The sequence below is a fragment of the Cryptotermes secundus genome, unplaced genomic scaffold, assembly GCF_002891405.2.
Source record: "Cryptotermes secundus unplaced genomic scaffold, Csec_1.0 scaffold150, whole genome shotgun sequence".
NCBI lineage: Eukaryota > Metazoa > Arthropoda > Insecta > Blattodea > Kalotermitidae > Cryptotermes > Cryptotermes secundus.
The window spans coordinates 953,796-969,804 of NW_019729898.1; the positions used below are offsets into that span (position 1 = coordinate 953,796).

At 42.1% G+C, this 16,009-nt stretch overlaps 1 long non-coding RNA gene across 1 annotated transcript in view; it reads right to left on the minus strand.

Annotated features, from left to right (window-relative positions):
* Positions 1–8,346, minus strand: part of LOC111865726 — a 200,295-nt gene extending 191,949 nt beyond the window's left edge. The window contains exon 1 of the long non-coding RNA XR_002843023.2: positions 8,254–8,346. This is a non-coding gene — a long non-coding RNA (uncharacterized LOC111865726). The remainder of the gene's footprint in view (positions 1–8,253) is intronic.
* Positions 8,347–16,009: the final 7,663 nt, after the last annotated feature.

The window sequence follows — 16,009 nt, forward strand, 5'->3', positions numbered from 1 at the left end:
TGGTTTTCCCAGTGGTCCATTTCCTTCTGGCTTTCCCACCAATATCCTATATGCATTCCTCTTCTCCCCCACTCGTGCTACATGCCCTGCCCACCTCATCCTCCTTGACTTGATCGTTTTAATTATACTTGGAGAAGAGTACAAGTTATGGAGCTCCTCACTAGGCAGTTTTCTCCAACCTCCTGTCACTTCATCTCTCTTCGGTCCAAATATTCTCCTTAACGCCCTGTGATCAAACACCCTCAGTCTATGTTCCTCCCTTAATGCCAGAGACAAAGTTTCACACCCATACAGAACCACAGGCAAAATTATAATTTTTTATATTCTAATTTTTATGTTTTTGTACAACAGACGAGAAGACAAAAGATCCTTGATTGAATGGTAGCAAGCATTACCCGAGTTCAATCTCCTCTTTGTCGCTATGATATGATATTTCGCAAGACACCCAGCAGTAATAATTTGGACATTAAGCTGCTGAAACGAAAAATTTTGCAGAATACTGTTGGCAGCAATGTGCATATTTTGAGATACTACGTTTTAACAAAAGCCATTTGACACAATGTTTCGCAACGCTTTTAAAATCAAAGTGCACGGTTCATTCATCTGCTTGGGTCCGAATGGGCAGTAAAACCCTTGCCGAGGAGTAACTTAACGGTTCTCCCAGATGACGTTTTATTGTTTGTTCGGCAATGCATCTCACTGGCCTGCTTTGATCTGAAAGCCTTTAACGGTGCGAGCTGCAGAGCACTGCATGTGACACTCAGATCAAGTAGACATGCGTGCCTGTAACAATTTACCCTATTGGTCGAGAATATGTGGTCCGGAATATGCTCAGATACTGCCAGGGAAAAGTTTTTTTTTCCTTTGCTAAAATGTCTGGGCGGTTTGTTCTCTTTCCGGGGGCAGTAACGTGGAGAGAGTGATGCTGACCACAGCTCTCCATCAAATTCCGGGGCTCCACGACCACATTCTTTAATCTTCACAGCATCGTGTCTGAACACAGGAAGAACTTTACTATTTAGTTTCTTGCAACTTCAGAACATATATCACTCCTCCACTAAAAACTCTCACAGTTATGACCGAAATGATCTCTGCTTTATCTCCGGTTTTGTTGGTACTGAGTTTATAGGCTCACAAACTGGGCAATAAAATGTTAATTTAATACAGACCATAATGCCCTGTTTCTTGGTCCTCAAGTTGGTTCATTAACACAATAACAAAAGCGGTGTGATGAAAGATCCAGTTTGTATTTGTTCATGTGCCACATAAAATTCACCCGACAACCTTTGCTGAACATTCCAAATCCAAATTCCGAATTCCCCCCCCCCTCCAAATACTCAGCCCTTAAGTGCCATATAAATATTCTGGAGTAGGGATAGCTCAGTCGGCATAATGACGGGCTACAGCCTAGAGTTCGATTTCTCTAGTCCACAGCTTCGAGACCGGCTCTGGGGCCCACTCAGCCTCCTATACAATAGGTACCTGGGACCCTTTCCACGGAGGTAAAGCGGCCGGAACGTGAAGCTGACCACTCACCTCCATCCACTACCATGGTCAAGAATGAAGGAGGTACACATCCACTCCCACACGCCTTTATGGTGTGGTGCAGTACACGGACATCTTCACGTTTGCCCTACATTTGCTTCAACCGACTCGGTAGTAATTCTACTGTAGTTAGTAGATCTGGTTCCCTAAACGACACTTCATAATATATAATAGTGAATTTGAAAATGCGTGGAAGGAAGCAGTCGTTGCCTAGTTCAAGCTGCTATAATGGTGTTTTCATAGGAGGATCAGTGAATACCACGAAAAACCCCTGTTAGAATAATTGGTCTCTGACCGGGTATCTTCTGGGCATGAACTGGGATAGCCCAGCTCCCTGTAGTTATATTAAAAGTCCCCAGAAGGTTAACGACGTTTCAGAAGAACATCAGTAATTTCTTATCAGCAGCACATACTCTTCATGTCACCACCGTGAAAATCCCATGTATCAAAACGCAAATATACGTTTATGAGATTCAACAAAGTTTATTTGAGAGAAATACATGCTATATAACTTTATCGCCGTATCCCATTGTAATAACAAATACTTTTATATCTGAATTTGTCTTCCCAAATCCCTTTCTGAGGCACGTAGGCCGTTTCCTACGCCCATATACCCCCACTTTTCGAATTCTGAAAGTATCTGTATACAAAACCGGTCGTAAAACCAAAAGAGAATCCCCCTCTCAGTGTGCGCCACAGAAATATACAGAAAGAGCTCTACTATAATGGCTGCCACTTCTCGCTGCTAGATGTACAGTCATATAAGTCGAAACTTGTCCCTTAAGCCTTTCTTAGAGGAATTCATTTCTATAAATCATATTAATTAAAGTAATATAACTCAAGCTTACAATAATATTTGTCAATTCTCTGAGCTATGTTCCTACAACCTAACAGTTCAGAATAAAGCCTTTACGATTCCAGGTTCTTGCAGCGTTCGTTATGAAGAGTCCTACCTTATGGGATATATGTCCGTGTAGTCCGTATAAATACCGGTCACAGTGGCCGCGCGATCTAAGGCATGAAATGTCTTCGCTCGTTCGGACGCTAGGATCGGGGGCGTTCGAAACCCACACAAGGCATGAATGGGTGTGTATGCGTGTATTCTGTGTTTGTGTTGTTCTGTGTGTAGGTAGCGGCGTTGCGGCTGGCTGTTCACTCATCCAAGGAGACCTACCGTCTGTATAAAGAGATTACGAAACTGAATAAAATACCAGGGCCCAACAAAGGGCTGTAGAGATATTGATGAATGAGTCCGTTGAAATTCAACTGAAGTTTCGGAAGAATTTGTCGTCTCCATCTTCAGGGTCGAGGAATAAGCCACGTAAGAAAGAAGAAAAGAGAAGTATTTGTTATTTTTCTCATGCTCGTTTTCTACTTGCCTTACACTTTGACCATGAAGATGGAGGAAGTGTGTTCACCGAAACGTCTGTTGACTTTCAAAGGACAACACTGCGTTTATTCCAGACGATGCAACTCTTTAGAATCATACTTAACTCATATTTTTTTTATTGCTAGTGAGGTGGAACTAAGTCCCTTCTGGCCTATTGTACCAGCCCCAGATGATAGGTGAGGGTGATTGTGGTGTAATTGGTGGAATGAAGATTGGCAGGGGAAACCGAAGTACTCGGAGAAAACCTGCCTCAGCACCAATTTGTCCACTACAATTCCCACTTGACCAGACCCAGGATTGAACCCGGGCCGCCGCGATGGGAAGCCAGCCACTAACCGCTCGAGCTATGGTGCGGCCTAACTCATATTAATATCATACAAAATATACATATCAGTACAACGCATATAATGAGCCTTTTCTTCAAATGCCTCGATTCCAATCTAAACACGGACACTGCTTAATGGGATTTCTGGCAAAGGGCATGCTTATAAGATAGGACGTCTTCAATTAAAAGTAGTTTCTCAGTCCGCCTGAACAAAATCCCTAAAAAATTGCGATACTCTCGAGCAGAACGTTCCAGCACTGGGAGTCTTGCAGTCCAGAGAATCATCTATTGCACAGAAGGTGACAACACTTGCTGGACAATATGGAAGTATTACTATGAACTATATTATTATTATAACAATATTTAATCTTAAATAATCATCAAAATATTTTAATCATCATTTGTTTAATTTTATTTTCACGTAACACAAACTCCGTGGCCTGAGTCCGCAAGCGAACTATACCGACCGAGCGACCGCCGCTTGTTGGCGAAATTAGTGTCAACTTTAGGGGATAGAGGGTGTCGCGTGGTCAGCGCAACGAATCCCCACGGCCTTTAATTTCGGTTTTCTAGACCGGATCAGTAAGACAACTTGTAGATTTATGTGAGATAATTAATCTTTACACAATACCACAGTGAGGCGTGCTGTCTCCTGTTGCTGAAACTCTCTATTCACAGGTCCGAACCCCACTCGGCACGTGAATGCATAGCTGCAATATCTTGTGTTTGTGTAGTCCTGTGCAGGTAAAGCTCATGCGAGAGAAACATCGCCTTTTCATTGACCCCTACCCATTATTTATAAGTAAGACTTTTCAACTACCGACCCGTGGCATATTTTTACCAGTGAGAGAAAAGAATCCTTTCTTAAAACGGTTGGTTAATTCTAAGACAAATTACTTGTCTCACAGACTATACCCTCACAGGGTGTGCATGTAACACAAACACCATGTTTCTTTCCCTACTGTCTTTGAGGAACCTCCCTCGCCTCAGGAATTCAAATCCCCAGTGATCATTTCGATGGCTCACGAGACAGACTTTCAACATTTTACTGGTCTGCAATACAGTTTTGTTTCAGCAACACTACGATAAGTGGCGTCATTATTGCGATGTGGTAGCGAATTTGATAAATCTCCTTAGTATACACTTCAAATTCTTTCCGCCTGCAAACATGTTTCTTAATGCCTATGGAAGTGGAATGTTGGTGTTAAATACGGTTACACATACAAATGAAAACTACATAAGAAAGTCCTTGGGAGGGCTTCGAATTCGCGACTGTTGAATTGTGGGACTAAAAGTACAAAAAAGAATATTTGTTGGTTCATCTTCTATTGTTCGCTTAATATAAAGAATGCAGATGCCTACCTGATTTTGGAGAATCAATAACAATGTACCGTATTTGCGCATGTATAGGCCGCACATTTTTTGCCAAAAATTCAAGAGGAAAACTGGGGTGCGGCTTATATTCGAAATATTCGAAATCATACTTCATTTAAAAAAAATTAACGTTGCACAAATTTCGGAATAATTTCTACTCCTGAAATAATATTCCAAGAAAATTATGTTTTCTATAATTTGTCTGAAAATTGTGCTGCGGCCTATACACGCACGCGGCCTATACATGCGTAAATACGGTATTTGATCCCGTATATCCCCTGTATGACACCAAAAGTGAAACTGGGGGGAAAATATATAACGCAGTGTGCAAACTGTCATATCAGAGCTGGGAGCCTAATGAAGATTTACGAAAGAGAACAAAGAATGTTCAATTATTTCATGCGCTAAAACGCTGCATTGTTTTGTCCTCGCTGAGTACAATCATTATAAATACTAATAGATTCTCAACACAATACAACCGAATAGTTGAAATCACACAAAACATTTGTTAGAGAGCAAAGATGAAGAACTTTGGTAAACATTTTGTCTCTAACCCATGATAACATGAATAAAAATAAAATAAATTTGGAAAATGCTGAAAGCAAAAGAAGGCAAATTATTCATGTGCTTGATTAATTAAGCGCTATGACATGAAACCATATGAGGGGCGGAGGTATAGCTCCACTATCCTTGACCTTGGCACTAGATTGAGGTAAGTGGTGAGTTTGACACTCCTGCCGCTTTACCTCGGAGGAGAAAGCCCCCGGTACTCAGTGGATAGGAGACTGGGTGGGCCCAAGAGCCGGTCTGGACTCCATGGAGAGAAGAAGAATCTGGTCCCTACCGAGAAAATAATGAAAACAGTGGATAAACTTAAGTAGTTCATCGGCAGCGCCATAGCTCAAGCGGTTAGTCGCTGGCTCACCGATCCCGGGTCTGCTCAAGTGGGATTGTGGTTTTCTCCGAGTACTTCGGTTTCCCCTGCCAATCTTCATTCCACAAATTGCTTCACAGTCACCCTCACCTATCATCTGGGGCTGGTACAATAGGCCAGAAGTGGCCGCAGTACAAGGGACTTAGTTCCACTCCACTAGCAAAACAAAAAACAAAAAAAAAACAAAAAACCGAGTTCATCGCACAGAGAAAGTATGGTTATGTGTGCGTATGAGTATATGTATATTATGTGAATATATCTGATAAAGGCAACGTGTCCGTTTCCGGGATTGGGACGCTGAAATGGTGAGCAAATATGGTTTACGTGCACGGATACGGAAGGAAGTGTCGGTTGCCAGTTTTAAGGTAATGTCTCACCAACTCTCGGTGGGGATTATCAGTATTTCCGTGAAACAGAGAAAGGAGAAGGCGGAGGAAAAGTAAGTATTTTCATTGTCTATAAGTGAGGACATCTTATTGGGTGGAAAGGAGGAAATGATTCATGGGTCGTGGCAGACGTCACTGCTAAGTTTCCGACTGAATAAAGCATTCATATGTTTCCATTCCCGAAATTTGCGATAACGAAACAACACGATTTATGGAAATGATGCGTTCCGAGCAACAGAGAATTACAGCGATAAATAAATGCTACACAGAGAAGCGAGAAAGAGTCATCTACCGAAAACTAATTTCATACAAGATCAGCATGACACTGAACTGCGCATGGAAACAAAATTACTATTCTGAGATAAAGCATAATTTTGTTACTTTTGCCTTCGATAAAAGCAATAGAAATATGCTGAGTCGAATGTTGTAGCAAAATACCTTCAGTTGTATAACATTGTAAATGTTATCTCTCTGTCTAGCTCTTTATCCCTGTTACTCACACTTCGAACAGAAGGCATTCGTGAACCGCTTCGTTTCACTTCATTTTCTTAATCTTAGACAGTCGGTATGACCCCTTAGGCGGGGGATCAGCCCAACGCAAGACAGCTACCAACACAAACATCCATGCCTTAGTCCGCGCGGCCGCTGTGATCGGCTGTAAATGTTAGGTAAGGTAAAATTATCCCTGGGCTTAATAAATTAAGCACCAAGCCATGAAGGCGTGAAGGTATAGCTCCACTGTTCTTAACCTCGGAACTTGAGGGAGGTGAAGGATGAGTTTCGCGTCCCTACAGCTTTACCACGGGGGAGACAGCCCCAGACACCCACTGTATGGATGAGCCCCAGAGCCGGTCTGAAAATTACGAAGATAAGGATCTCTTGTTCCTAACTGGAATTGAACCCCGACTCATGGGTTATCCAGCCCTTAATCTAGTCGATATATCGACTGAGTTATCCCGGCTCGTTTATAAAAGTCAGAACAGTCTGAGAGCACAAAAAGGGGCGTAACTGAGAGGGAGCACGCAGCGGCTGAGAACCTGTTTTCTCCGTCATTGTCAACTGAACTGAAAGAATCTTCATGTTCGTAAATTTGATCGACCAGACGTTTCGGAATATGAAGGCTATACTGAACGAGAATTCCTAGCAAGACTAAAATTCGCTAGATATCAGTAGAAAATCTATAGGCAGGATCTTGAAGGCCGAAACTCAAACAATGTAGTAACCTTCTAAAACAAATCAAATTAAAAAAAAAACTTCTAAAACAGTTTACTATCTCCCTGAATTCAGGAGCCACACTTGCAATAAACACATATCGCAAAATATAACGAGAGTAATGTTATGTGATCTTTACGTCAATCATACAACCACGGATCCTACGTTGCAATAAATACGTAAGCTTAAATATTGTGGCATGTTGACCCGTTGCTAGGCAACGATCACGAAATAAGTAATTATACAAGATTTGTTACTAAGTAACTGCACCGCGAAGACACGTTTCCATGCCAACAACTGCACTGCAAGAGAGGAACCATGTTTTCTATGCGGTCCGTGCCGAGATGTTATAAGCAAGACAAGTTAGTGGTAGAAAAACATACCCTTCCTTCTTCGAAGAGGAGGCCGCATTTCGAAACAGGTACATGTCTTGAAGAGAATAAAAATTTTGGTCATGTACCTCGAGGAGACTGAAGCCAGGAATGGCTGTGCTGGCGAAGACCAGAAGCAATTTAGCCTACCGACCTACAGAGAGAACTGGCTGGTTTTTCAGAATTGGTTCATTAATTTCTGAGTGAGTAAGTGAGTTAGATAACCTCAGGAGTTCACTTGTGAGCTGGTGATCTGAGAAGTTGGTAGCTGAGGCTGGGGGCGACCGGAATCCAGAGGAAAGGGAACGTCTGCCATTGAAGCCGCTACCAAGCAAAGGCTAGTAAAGACTGTAACAGACTGAGGATCCCTAATGTCCCATATAGATTACTGAAATGTGTAGAACAGTGAGAGCAGTTACGAGTTGAAGAGTTCAATAAATCCAATTATCAATCCCAACCACTTCCATATTCACCCTCGTATACAGGATAATATTAGAAGATAAAAAGATATGTATAATTATGAAACTATCATTATCCTGGCTTAAAGATAAAGGAGTGATAACATTTTGAATCAGAGAATATTACTTGCCTAGAGCTTCACATGCTATATTTCACTTAATATTAATGAAGAGTTTTTAAACAAAGCAAAAAAATAACAAGAACGAAATTAATATTGGCTATTGGATAGAGTTAGAATAAAACAGTCTATTACTCACATTGACGTTACTCCGGGATATTCTGTTGTCACTTCCGGTTCAGACTGTCAAGCGAGGCTCGCAACGACACATTTCAGCTCTTTGTGTTCCTATCGATTCTGTGAAGGAAGAAAAAGAACCTGTGAATTGCACACGAATAATCGGTTCAGTGACTTATTCATGCCATGACTATCTGTCAATCCAGTGCTTGTTGCTCCCACTTCGGAGCAAATGGAATTCGTGAAGCGCTTTGTTCCCCTTCAGGTTCTTAATTTTAGAGAGTCGATAGGACTCCTTGGACGGGGGATCAGCCCAACGCAAGGCCGCTACCTACACAGGACAACACAAACAGAGTAAATGCATACAGACATGCATGCCTTGAGTGGGATTCGAACCCATGATCCCAGTATTCAGGCGAGTGAAGACCATTCATGCCTTAGATCGCGTGGCCACCGTGACCGGTACCAAAGCTAAACTTGCGGCAATGCGGCACGCGTTACTTGTAGATAACACGAGAGAAGCGGCAATTACATTCCTGCCGGGGCAGTTTTATATTTTTAATTGGTAAATTTTTCCGGTCTCTTAGGTTATGGGTTAAGTACCGGTGCCCGAGCGGGTTGGCATAGCGGTATCGCTCTAGACTCGTATTCGGGAGATGCTCGATTCGAATCTCGGACGAGACGCCAGCTATCCTGACTAAAGTTTCTAGTGGTTTACCTCAGTCCATCCGAGAAAATTCTGGAAGAGTACCTCGATTCAACCATGACTGTTTCCTTCCAAATCTTCTAAAGTTCACCATTTATTAACCATCCTACGATTCAACGCTGGGTAGTTTAGATAGTGACAACGCCGTAAATAAGCCGCAAATTAATTAGTGACCTTAGAGCATCCCATCAAAATTTTAAGCCGCAATATCCAAGTACTACGGCCGGTGTGAGTAAACAACTGACTCAGTTTTGAATCGTAAGTACAGCATTCTGACTTGCAGACACATTTCTAAACAACGCCACAAATACGCACATGCAATAATAAGAAAGTATTGGAAGAAGAGTTTCTTATGTAGTCCGCGTCATGCGGACACGCATTCTGTCAACACAAGATGTGTTTTCTATGTGATCCGCGCAATACCCAGTGATACGTAACGGGTCAATAAACAAGCATTCTTGACACGTGACAAGTGTTTTCCGTGAGGTCCACCCCGAAGCTATATTAGGCGGAATTCCAAGTGAGATGACATTAACCCTTGTGAAGGCGGTGTCGAATACCCCCACCGTGACCCTGCGAGTCCAAGGAGGAGATGAAAAGGGAAGTCTCAAATCTGGGACAGTAATATATGATCGCGAGTACCGAGGGACTCGGACCTGAGAAAGACTGCGCTGGCAAGGACCAGCAGCATGCACTAATGACAGACCCGTCTTCTCGTCAGAGAGGGCGCCCCACAAAAAACAAGATCGTAACTGTCAAACAGTAATCAATATCTGGTCATAAGCACCAGACGGGGCTCGACACCAAGACTTACTGAACGACTGCACGTCAGTCGCAATGTGACTTTGACTTTGAATTTCAGATGGCAATTGTAGGAGCAGTCAGTCACAGCACGAGAACGAGAATTGAGCGAGTCCTCGGCAGTCAAGTGTTCGGCTAAAGATTTATTGTGAGCTGCTGTAAATTGATTGTGAAGAAGAGTAATTGTAAATGAAGTGTTAGTAAATCCTATCATCCAATCAAGAACTCATTATTATTAGTCACAGAACCCCGGACACGTGACAGTACACACTCTACTCATTGCAACCTACATAAGTTGAGATGCATATATGGTGTTCCGGCTTACATGACAATATTACTTATACATAGCCGTGAATTCCTAATTTACAAAGAATTTTGCTCATAAATGTATATTCAGACGTCATATATCCTGTCCATCCTCGACGTGCTCAAACAATTGTTCATGTGTTTTTCTGTTTCCAGCGGGCCCTCCACTCTCACGAAACTTCCGCCATCGCGGATATCCGTAACCGCAAGCTGACATCCTGCGGTCATGTCCAGACCGGTATGTTACGAGAGCAAAGTCAGGCTATTTACAGAACTCACTGCTTTCACGAATATTACAGCGACTAAAATACTGTCTTATTAATGCGAGATCCGTGGCGTAATTGGTTGAGGCACTATGCTGCAATCCGGAAGGTCGCGGGTTCCAGTCCCGATGAGGTGGATCTTTTTCAGTTGACCTTTCAGTTTCCCTTGCCTATTTTCATTCCACCGACTGCACCACACTCATCATCTATCATCCGAGATTGGTACAACAGGCCAAACAGTGGCCGACGTACCAAGTGGACACAGTCTCGCTCCACCCAAAGAAACTAGAAAAGATAAACAGGGTCCTTAAGAAGATGATAGTCGCTCAGATAGTCAAAAGCATCCTTTTCTTATGGAACCAGAAGTACCATTGCCGTGTCCACGAGAGCCTGACACTAGTCCATATCTGAGACAGATCAATGGAGTCCAATTTCCACCCCTTGTTTTAAGACTAATTTAAAAGTAATCCTTCCATGTTCTACTGAGTTTCACTAACGAACTCTTCCTTTACCTTCCCTTAAAGCAGAGGACTCTACAACCACAACCACGCCACAGGGGTCTCACTTGCACTGACTGTACGCGGGAAGTGGGGGCGGTGCGGACGAGCTAAACAATAAGCACGGAGGCCGCACGTGCGGGAGAAGAAAGTGGAGATGGTCCTAATAAGGAGGGAGAGTGACGGCAGAGACAGGTTCAAGAGGACGACAGAAACTCGCTGCAAAGATAAATGTCCAGACAAATCAATAAGATCAAGCTTAAGGTCTTTCGACCCCATTCTGCAGCAGGATCCTGCAACCATATAATGCTCTCAACGCAGCGCGTCAGAACTGCAACTGAACTAAAGCCATATCGAATGTATTCATTTCTATAGCGTCTCAAAATTTTATCAGCAAATATTTCGAGTTTCTTTTCCTACTGTCTATTTAAATAATATATTTAAAATATTTCTATTGAGAAGAGGCAATATCACTTAAATTCTGGTTTTCAAGAAACAGACCATTTTCTTTTTAAAAACAGTAGCGTCCGCAGAATAGTAGCAGAAACAGCAGCAGCAGCAGCAGCAGCAGTAGTAGTAGTAACAATAGTGGTTAGTGTGGTAGTAGTATCAGTAGTAGCGGTATGAAGAGTGGTGTTGGTAGTATTAGTAGTAGTAGGAACAGCAGCGGTGGTGATATAGTAGTAGTGTTGGTTGTGGTAGTAGTAGTGGTAGTAGTAGGAACAGCAGTGGTGGTGATATAGTAGTAGTGTTGGTAGTAGTATTAACAGTAGTGGTAGTGGTAGTAGGAACAGCAGTGGTGGTGATATAGTAGTGGTGGTGGTGGTGGTGGTGGTGGTAGTAGTAGTAAACGTGGCGGTAGGAACAGTAGTGGTGGTAGTAGTGGTGGTAGTAGGAACAGCAGCGATGGTGATATAGTAGTAGTAACAGTAGTAGTGTTGGTGGCAGTAGTAGTAGTAGTAGTAGTGGTAGTAGGCACAGCAGTGGTGGTGATATAGTAGTAGTGTTGGTAGTAGTAGTAGTAGTAGTAGTAGTAGGAACAGCACTGGTGGTGATATAGTAGTAGTAGTAGTAGGAACACTAGTAGTTGTGGTGGTACGTACGAGTAGTACGAGTAATAGTAGTAATAGTACGTAATAGTGACAATAGGCAGATGTTTCACATCAAGAGGCGTAATGTAGGAAAAAACACAGATTAATAATTGCATTACATGAAACTAAGCCATACTGTACGAGTAAACATCAGCCTCATTATGTTATGTAAAACAACAATTATACGTATACTACGATGTAATCAATTACTAATTATAAATAAAGCAACTGTGGTAAAAGACCAGCTGCACGGTAGGAAAACAAAGACGGTATGTACGACTGCTATTGCAGTCTTCGGCCGACAGGAACGTAAAAAAAATCTACGCAACCAAAATGAGTGTGAATCTTAATGACTATAGACGGGGTTTGGATTGGTGAAGGACTTACTGACCAGTTACAGGGCGTAACTATAAATAACTATAATAGTAACGCTGATTTTCACGCCGCAAATCACTCGACACTATGTCTTTTCAGTCCTCTTTCACTAGTCTTTACTTGGTAACCGTCTGCACAGCTGCTATTCCTCTGCAATGTTTTCGCTAGACGTTTCCTAGTAACGAACCTTGGCAATGGATATTTTTAAGCTTTCGTTGCCCGCTGGTTAACACTGCCCTGTAGCGCTAACCGTTTTCAAGTCACCTCCTCGGTACGGACCACGCAGGAAACACAGCCTCTATTATTGACGAGGCGTGTTTAGAGCGCCGTTGCCTAGCAATAGATGTCCTATTTTTGCGCGCGTTGGCTCCCGCGGGAACGTGTTTACCAATTTGTTGCCTAGCAATGGGTATACATGTCACAATATATTTTAATGGCCTAGATTAATTATATTTCCGTACATCTTCTCCAGATCGGAAAGCGTTTCCACGCAAAATAATCGAACAGTCGCCTAAGAGTACAGACACTTCATATCATGTTATTAACACAGCTCATAGAAGTAAATCCAGTAAAATTTCGAAAATCAAATTTTTACGAAAATCTATTTCTTTTTTTCATCGCATTACAAATTTAAACAGTCAAGAAGGTTGTGGTTTTCACGGCAGTGATTGTTCAGACTTGGGCATTCTGGACTGCGATAACGTACGGGCAGTTTCTAGGAACATGCTGCTTCCATCTTCAGAAACTTAATATTCGACCCTGCAGCTTAGTGCATGAGATTCTTCCGAAAAATGTTCATGTACATTCAAGATTGCATGGTGTGACAATCCTGAAGCCCCCCCCAATCCGAACAAGAAAGCAGCATAACTTGATTTGCTTTCCTCTGGTAGAAGGGAGTGCATCTGAAAGTGAAGTAACTTCAAATCCAAGACTGGGCAAAGATAAAACTTAGACTACAAGGAACTCCCATTAGAGTCAAAACTTGTCACCCAAGTTTCCAGCAGTGAGGTATTTCAATGTATATTTGGGCGTGGCGTTCTTGATACCGCTAACAGTAACAAATGCATGAATATATGTCACTAACGATCCTTTGCACGCAAGGTCTCTACAATCGCACAGCGACTAAGGTCTCAGGCTGGTAGCTTTCGGTAAGTGCTTCTCATTAAATATTTATATTCTGCCCTCTACGCAGTAATGCTAGTCTGCTACTGGCCGGTTCGAAACAATTGCCCTACAACTAGTTACCTTACCGCATAATTAATTATGCCCGCTAAACTTTCTCTTGCTTTACTAGGCGATTAACTGCGAATAAATAAGTTTAGCTCATTTTGGATTGTTCTAACGAAAACTCATCTGAAGATTTGTTAGTTTCTCCGTTTGTCTACAATGCAACTTGCAGTTAAGGCTGGGGCCACACGAGCGCACAAAATACGTCCGTTGTAACGAACGTACTTTATGACGGACGTTGCTGAGGATACCACACAGTTGCAGAATGCGGTGCGTAGTTTTCTGTCTGCAATGGAGCCAGAAGAAAGCGTAGCATTCGCCTCTCGCCACGACGTTCGTTACAACGGACGCATTTTGTGCCTCGTGTGGCCCCAGCCCAAATGGTAGTAAACAGAAGGTGTTGGAGGAAGAATGGCGACTTTTTTCAATTGTTATTTTGAAAATCATTAATTCTATTTTAATGTAATCTTCGTCGTGTAATATAATTTCTGGGCACTTATACGGCTGTATAATATACGTTGCGAAAGAGCAGTGTAGTTATGCAAGTTGGCCCAGAAATCAGTTAACTGTTTAATAAAAAATACGTCAGAGATTTCTGTAGTATTTATCGAATTTACAACATTTTTTTCTAAATGAGATCCTCTATTTTCCAATGAATAACTCACAACAGCCTTTAATAGGAGAGAATATTTTAGGGTAACTCATTTGGGGTCACTCTATATATCTTTTTAGATTTCAATTATTCATATAATTTGGATTTATATTTACTTAAATGTCCACTTTGTCCAAACTACCCTATAATCTCGTTTGTATAAATTTTATAGCAGAAAATAATTTAATGATAAATGTAAGGTTCATTTAAATGAAAGCAAATTATTAAAATGAAAGAAACTCGGTAAACTGAGATCACAGCTTCTTTGCGCTTACTGCATACATGTGCTATGAAGTTGGAGATAACAGAATTCCCGGAAAGCTGGGCAATGCAGTCCAAAGGTATACAGCACCATTATCCAAACATATAAGACTTAAAAGTTCGTGACGATGGTATATTAATACAATTATTGTGTTTTTGGATATTCTAGACGATGGATAATATCCAAAACACGATAATTGTATCCAAGTACATATTCAACATTAGCTGGCATATAAACATTTTATATCATAATGGTACAGGCATCAGTGGTTGTCCTGTTTTTAAGTTTCATGTCCGCAACTCTCATATGACTGCTAAGGACATCCGTCGTTACAAGAGCATGTTCCATTCTCCCAACATGCAAGTTATGTTCGCCAAAACAATAACCCGTCCAGACTAGCACGGACCGTACGGGTGGCAATAAACTCGTTCTAATGCTTGTTCCACTCTTTAGTCACATGGCGAAGAATTTACATTATACTGAAATTTTAAACCGAAAAGACACGACTTGCCTGGAACAATTTTTATTTCGAAATTTAATGCTCCATATAAATCTGAATGCAGACACCTGAAGGCTAATATTTTTATATTGTGACATGTGAACTCATTGCATAGGTAGCGGCTTACTGATACGCGTATCGGGGACGAACAGCTGGAAGAGTCGGTTGTTGAACAACGGCTCCATAAGCACTGTTCTCACAGCAACGTAGACAGACGTTTTCTGCAAACGGTGATGTCGTTTTCGCGACAACGGGTAGCTGAACTGTTCGACTCGGTGTCCTCTCGGTACGCCAAGCAAACATAAAGTTGCAGTAGCAGCCGTAGCGAAGTCAGAAGTCAGAAGAAGGAGAAGGAGAAGGGAGTCGGCAGTGAATCGGCGTGCTTTCGAAAACTAAGCAGAGCTGCGTAGAGCTAAGCAGAGAGGAATTCGTTATCCAAAAGGAGTTACATGTGTAAACTGTTATAATCGAGTGTAACTGTAAAAGTGACGTCAAATAAATCCAGTTATAAAATCTAGAAGCCATAATAATTAGTCACGCTACCCCTTATACGTGATAATATGTTCTCTTGTTTGTAAACACACACAAATAGACAGGATATACAATATATATGAGAATATAATAATAATATGACATTAATGTTTTTTTGTATTCGCTTAGTGAAGGGTGGAGTCCAGCTGCGTCCACTTGGCACGGCGGCCACTAATTAGCCTATTGTACCTGCCCCGGGTGATTATGATGATGGAGAATTTGGTGGAATGAAGATTGGCAAGGGAAACCGAAGTACTCGGAGAAAACCCGCACCAGCGCCACTTTTTGTCCACCGCAAATCTCACTTGATCAGACCCGGGATCGAACCCAGGTTGCCGCGGTAGGAAGCCAGTGACTAACCGCTTGAGCTATGGCACGGCCCTGATATAACATTAAGAACGGCTCCTCTTTACTTCTTTCATTGATTTAATCCGCCACATATTTTATGAAGATGAAGAGAATTTGGCAACCCCTGTTTGGAGCATTGTGACGACATATCGACGGAACTTCATAGAGGAAGTAACTAGCTGTCGCCTGAGGTGCTGGCAGTACACTTCAGACAAGCAGA